The 6537-nt window shown below is 36.0% G+C and overlaps 1 long non-coding RNA gene across 1 annotated transcript; it reads left to right on the top strand.

Annotated features, from left to right (window-relative positions):
* The first annotated feature begins 4130 nt into the window (after positions 1–4130).
* Positions 4131–4572, top strand: LOC9648369. Its single transcript, XR_002991403.1, has 3 exons — positions 4131–4289; positions 4356–4499; positions 4557–4572. It is a non-coding gene; the product is annotated as an uncharacterized LOC9648369 (long non-coding RNA).
* Positions 4573–6537: the final 1965 nt, after the last annotated feature.

Genomic DNA, 6537 nt, shown 5'->3' with positions numbered 1-6537 from the left:
GACCTCCCCTAGTGAGCACATGTTTCCTTTGGAAGCTCGCTTTTGTTCTGCTGCTCTTACCAAAAGGACAAGAAGAGGTAAAAAAAACTATAAGAGGCCAGGTGAGCAATGAGGCCGTGGTTGTGAAGTGGAGGTGATAGGCTCTGCAGAAGTGGAAGATTGCTTCCTGGGGTTTTCAAGGCTGCAGAACTTAAGCCTCTAGTTGGAGACGTGACTCTGACTTGTGAACTCTCTTGGGTAGGTCAGCTTTATAAATCTGTGAAACAAAGAGCTAAACTTCCACTTTGGATTAACAATAAAACTGGAAAAACAGGAACTTTAATGAACAGGAAAGCATGAGAGTGAGGCACTCACTACTTAGCACGTCACTTGGATTAGCTCGTTGAGCTGGGTGTGAAGATATTTGGAATTCACCAGTGGACATCTTGAGCAGAGCAATTGTAGTCGGGTCTTTGGCAACTGGAGAGCTCAATCAATCTCTTTAACTGAAGTTACTCTAGATTATTTTTCAGTGGCTCCTCGATATTGATATCGATAAGATCGTTTGCTGGAAGGATCTCCTCAAGATCTTTGCGGACCAGTGATCGAACAGAGAGGGGTGCTCGGCTGTGATGTGTTACCACCACCACATTCTGCATAAACCCTAGCCTTAACCATTCCATCTCGTGGCCACTCTAGTCTCTGGGACAAAGGATCTAGCTCGCGGCCACTCTGGTCTCCAGGACAAAGGATCCAGCTCCCAATCCAGCGTCGCATTGAAGGCACGTTTTAAATATTTCAACGTCCAGGTAAGTATCAATAATCCCCATAGTGGAAGCTAGCAAGGAAAGAAAACCACAGTTTGTCTGACCTGATAAAAAAATTGGGCCAGTGCTAAACCTCCTAGACGACCTTTGCCAGTCTCAACAGTAATGTGCAAAGTATTTATTATGTTATGATATGTGCTGGTTATGTTATGTTAGGTGATGTGCTGGTGAATTTTAATATAAATATTATATTATGTTTAACTATATATGTTATCATAATGATTATTTTTGAAATTAAAATTACAATTACAACTCTTTTAAATTACTAAGACATTAGAAATAAACACAATACTCCCAATGTAGCTGGGACTTTAATCCTTAATTTTCATTTCTCCCAGCATTGATAATATTATTACACTATATTAAATATAGTAACATGTACAAAATATATTAATACTATTATTTATGTGCTAGATCTAGCTTTTCTTACAAAATTAATCTTTAATATAATCTTTAATTGTTTATAATCATGTTAGAATTTAGATAATTTCAGTTTTATTATATTAATTTTAATTTTTTATTTAAACTGAAATTTTTTAAATTTTTATGTATATATAATTTAAAATCCGTTGGCTAGACACAATCTTGAATAAAATTGTTGCAGGTTTCAGAGTTTATTAAAGCTTTCAAAGTCATAACATCTTTAAGCTTTTATAATCATAACTTCTAGGATGATATCATCTAAATATAATCTTGAGAAAATTTTAGTTTAATATTTTCAAATTTATTCCTAACAATCTAGATATTTAATTGGAAGTTGTTCTACTAATGTTTAACCTGAAACTCTTTTTCATGAGAAGTTCATTTAGAAATCTCTTTCTAACATTTTTAATCCTTATTTGTAAAATTTCTTCTATGTTTTTCCTTCTCAAGTATTTTGTCTCTTCATCATTTGAATTTCATAGTAGTTATCTTTTATATTATAAGGTACAAAATTTCTTACACACTCTTGATCTATGTTAAATTATGTTCTGCATTATAGGTGTATTAATAATTTTATTTTATAAAAAATCTCATATAAGTATTTTTAAAATATTATTTTTATATTTGCCAGTGGAGTTATATTTGCCAGACTTATATAAAGCATACATTTTAACTATAGAAAATAAATCATGTTTTCAATATTTAGACAAAAGATAAAACTCATATAAAGCTGACAATAGATTTAAGTAGGTTATGAGCAAGAATATTAAATAAAAATATAAAAGTCTTTGCTAAATTTTCAGATATTATTAAGAAATTGATTTGATATTTGTATGTGTATGAGATATCTTATACCATATTAGATACCACATCTTATATCAGAAATGAATTTATAATTTTATCATGAAGCAGTAATACAGATTTGTCTTAACACAAAATTATATCTCTAATGTAATTATTATCTTTGGATGAATATAAAAGAGAATATTAGTTTGCTCTGGAATCTAGAATCTAAACCATGAGGTTTAATATAAATGTGGTAGCAAGCTAGATAAATATTTATGTATGTTTTAAAATGTAAACCAGACACATAATAGAAATTCTATTATTCTTTAGTAAACTATGAATGTTAGAGGCATTATTATAGTTCAGATAAAAAGAATTTAACTCAGTATGCAGTTAAAATTATAATTTCTCAAACTAACCTATTAATTTTTTGGTAGTCTATGATTCTTTGGTTTTGTGAAAACTCAATTGCTTTTCAAGCATGGCAGCAATTCTGTAGATTTTTTTAGGGTTGTGCACCATGTTATAAAGGTAATACAAACATCAAAAACATCCTATTTCTAACCCTAGGAAGGGATTTGTCTCTGTTTGTAGAGTTCGTAGAATTACCGAGATCGTGAAGAAAAGAGTCACACTTATGGCAAAAGTACTCAACTGAGAATATCATCTGGTAAAAGAGTCTCGACCCCCCTATCGTCGTCCCTGCGATTCTAACTTGAGATGTTCCAGGATGACCAAGATATTCCGGCCAATTGCAGCAACGGCGGCGTCGAGCCTGGTGAGGGACCAAAAAACCTCCTACCAAAAGCCGCAACCTACATTTGTTCCTTATCCAACACCTTTGAGTGAGTTCCTTCGATTTAGACACTAGAAAAAACTGTAACGCGTTCATTTTTGGACAGCTCCGGAAGAAGTCCTGGGAGCGGCACTGGACAACGATCCTAAGCAGCTGAAAGTCCCAGCCTATTACAACGAGGTTGTGGTTGTTTCTCCATTTGCAAAGGTTTGAGAGGCTCACAGCTTTCTCTGTGTCGCCATAGTTGTGCTCGATGGTCAGCAAGAACAGGCTTGATGCCTTCCAGACTTACGCTGGGAAAAAAATCGCTGGCATCGGCCTGCGCAGGTGCATTTGACAGATCGACGTGCTCTGCTCGGAAATGCGACGAGGATTGGGAGTGAAAGGCGAAGAGGCTATGGTGGATGGAGCTCACGACAGGGACAACGTCTCGGACAACGAGGGGATTCACATTGTCATCGACGACTAGAATCAAGGTTCTTCACTCTTCTGGTAGGATCGTGCAGGGATGTACACCTGGAGCAAGCCTGTGATGAAAGGAACGCACCCTTCTCCTCGAGACAGCCACAGCTCAATGGCCGTCGGGTCTAAGCTCCATGTGTTTGGTGGTACCGATGGAACCAGCCCGCTCAATCATACTCTTTGTTTTGGATACTTGTAAGCTCCGTATCGATTTTTTTTTCTTGTTCTTATCATCCGATGCAGCTACCAACACTTTGGTGATGTTCCTGCTCCGAGAGAAGGACATAGCGCGTCTCTCATTGGTGACAACCTGTTCATGTTTGGAAGAAGTGGGAAATCCAGCGATCCCTCAGAGGAGGAGTACTACAACGACCTCCATGTTTTGAACACGAGTAATATCCTGTTAACTTTCCTTGTTTTCTTCTAAACTTTTTTTTTTCCCTGTAGATACTTTTGTCTGGAAGAAGATTTCTACCACTGGAGTCTCGCCTATTTCTCGGGATAGCCATACCTTAAGAACTGTTTCGTTGTCATGGGTGGCGAGGACGGTGGTAATGCCTATCTAAACGATGTTCATATTCTGGACACAGGTACATACATTGTGCTGGTTTTAACTTGCGAATCATTTGCGTTTCCAGAAACAATGGCATGGCGGAGGTAAAGACGACTGGTGCCGAGCTGATGCCAAGAGCCGGGCACACAACAATCAGCCATGGAAAGTATCTTGTCGTGTTTGGAGGATTCTCTGATGATCGCAAGCTATTCAATGATGTCCATACTCTTGACTTAAGTACGCGCTTGTAGGTAGATTTGTTTCCTGTTGGTCTCTCATGGGGCTTTTATGTATTTTGTAGCGACTGGTGTTTGGGCGACTTCGAATCCCTCTGGTCCCGGGCCTTCTCCACGTTTCTCCCTTGCAGGAGATTCCGTGAACGCAGAGCGAGGCATATTATTCTTCTATGGGGGATGTAACGAAGAGCTTGAAGCTCTGGATGACATGTATTTCCTCGACACAGGTTGGCTTCTTCTTTTATTGACATTGCTGCCATTCTTGACAATATGGTTGCCGTTTTTCTGTGAAGAGATGCTGAGGGAGAAAGATCCATCAGAACCAAAGCTATCCATGCGTAAGGAACTTAAGAGAAGGCGGCAAGAGTATCGTGCCATGCCATTCATGCTAGACAAGCAACGGGATGCGGACAAGAGCTTGGTTTCATCTCACGGAGGTATCTGTGGAAAACCTTGGACCTCTCCAATATTTCCCTGTCAAACTCATGCTACAGAGTTTCAAGCTCACGTTCAGCCACTAGGCGAGAAGATGTTCGAGGCTAGAGTAAGCGACATATTCAATTAGAAGCCTCCATCGATGGGAAGCTCTTCCGTGGGCTGCTCTTCTCGTACAAGCCTGGCTTTGCTCAGGCAGTGCACTCTTACATGGCGAGGTTTGTTTCGTTTGATCCTCAGTTACTCTCTAACGCCAGGAAGGAAAACATCACAGAAGGAAACCATAGGACGTCCAAAAGGCCGTAGTAAAGGCCAAACCGAGCAGAGAGGAGTCCGAAGAAACCATGCATTGTGCGCATCAACGCAGATGACTGCATTTTGCCTCCATTGCAAAACCCTATATTTTTTATCTATGTTAAATTATGTTCTGCATTATAGGTGTATTAATAATTTTATTTTATAAAAAATCTCATATAAGTATTTTTAAAATATTATTTTTATATTTGCCAGTGGAGTTATATTTGCCAGACTTATATAAAGCATACATTTTAACTATAGAAAATAAATCATTTTTTCAATATTTAGACAAAAGATAAAACTCATATAAAGCTGACGATAGATTTAAGTAGGTTATGAGCAAGAATATTAAATAAAAATATAAAAGTCTTTTCTAAATTTTCAGATATTATTAAGAAATTGATTTGATATTTGTATGTGTATGAGATATCTTATACCATATTAGATACCACATCTTATATCAGAAATGAATTTATAATTTTATCATGAAGCAGTAATACAGATTTGTCTTAACACAAAATTATATCTCTAATGTAATTATTATCTTTGGATGAATATAAAAGAGAATATTAGTTTGCTCTGGAATCTAGAATCTAAACCATGAGGTTTAATATAAATGTGGTAGCAAGCTAGATAAATATTTATGTATGTTTTAAAATGTAAACCAGACACATAATAGAAATTCTATTATTCTTTAGTAAACTATGAATGTTAGAGGCATTACTATAGTTCAGATAAAAAGAATTTAACTCAGTATGCAGTTAAAATTATAATTTCTCAAACTAACCTATTAATTTTTTGGTAGTCTATGATTCTTTGGTTTTGTGAAAACTCAATTGCTTTTCAAGCATGGCAGCAATTCTGTAGATTTTTTTAGGGTTGTGCACCATGTTATAAAGGTAATAAAAACATCAAATTTAAATTTAATGATGATAAAAAATGATTTTATCTTCCCCAACACTTGCATTATTATCTTTTTGAATTATTGTGCATTTCCCTTGAGATGAATAGTAAAAAAATTTAGATAAATCTAACTTTATATACAAGAAAAATTTCTAAAACTGTAAGACTAGAAAAACAAGATTTATCTATCTTGGGTATGCTATACCTCCCAGAGATAAACTATATCAAGATCTAAAATCAAGCTTTGAATATGAGAGCTTCTCGAGTGAGAGTCTCAGAATATAATTGAAAGGGGGAATAATATATGTTAGTCATCATTTCTATTGTCACTTGAATATTCACAACAATGGAATTATAACTAAATTTTTTATTGAGAATTCATCTATGATTTCTGATTTATCATTTATCTGATAATAAATTATAATGCATCTGATAAATTTAACCTTGTATACAATAAAATTAGAAAAGAAGATCTATTTATCTTGGGTATGCTATATCTCCCAGCGGAGCTGGGGTCTCTGCTAGTCAAACTCTTTATTTAAAGTTGCTATTTTGGCATCGGCATCACATATTCCATTTTTCGAATATCCATTTTTACTTATGGCAGATGCTCTCAATTCAACGATCCAGATTTGTGACGCTCCAAAGCAATGGTGCGGATTGTTACATGGTGGCAAAGAGCTTGGTTTTAGGTTTAAGAAACGGTTAATATGTCCGTATCTGGAGCATATTGGATGCTAAAATTTTATTGTGGGAGAAGAAGCGCATCGGATGAGAAGTAGAACTTTCCCGTCCCATATACTGTACATCCAAGACCTCAAGAAGAAGGTGACATCAGAG

The sequence above is a fragment of the Selaginella moellendorffii genome, unplaced genomic scaffold, assembly GCF_000143415.4.
Source record: "Selaginella moellendorffii unplaced genomic scaffold, v1.0 SELMOscaffold_200, whole genome shotgun sequence".
Lineage (NCBI taxonomy): Eukaryota > Viridiplantae > Streptophyta > Lycopodiopsida > Selaginellales > Selaginellaceae > Selaginella > Selaginella moellendorffii.
This window is presented reverse-complemented; position numbering and strand designations above follow the sequence as displayed.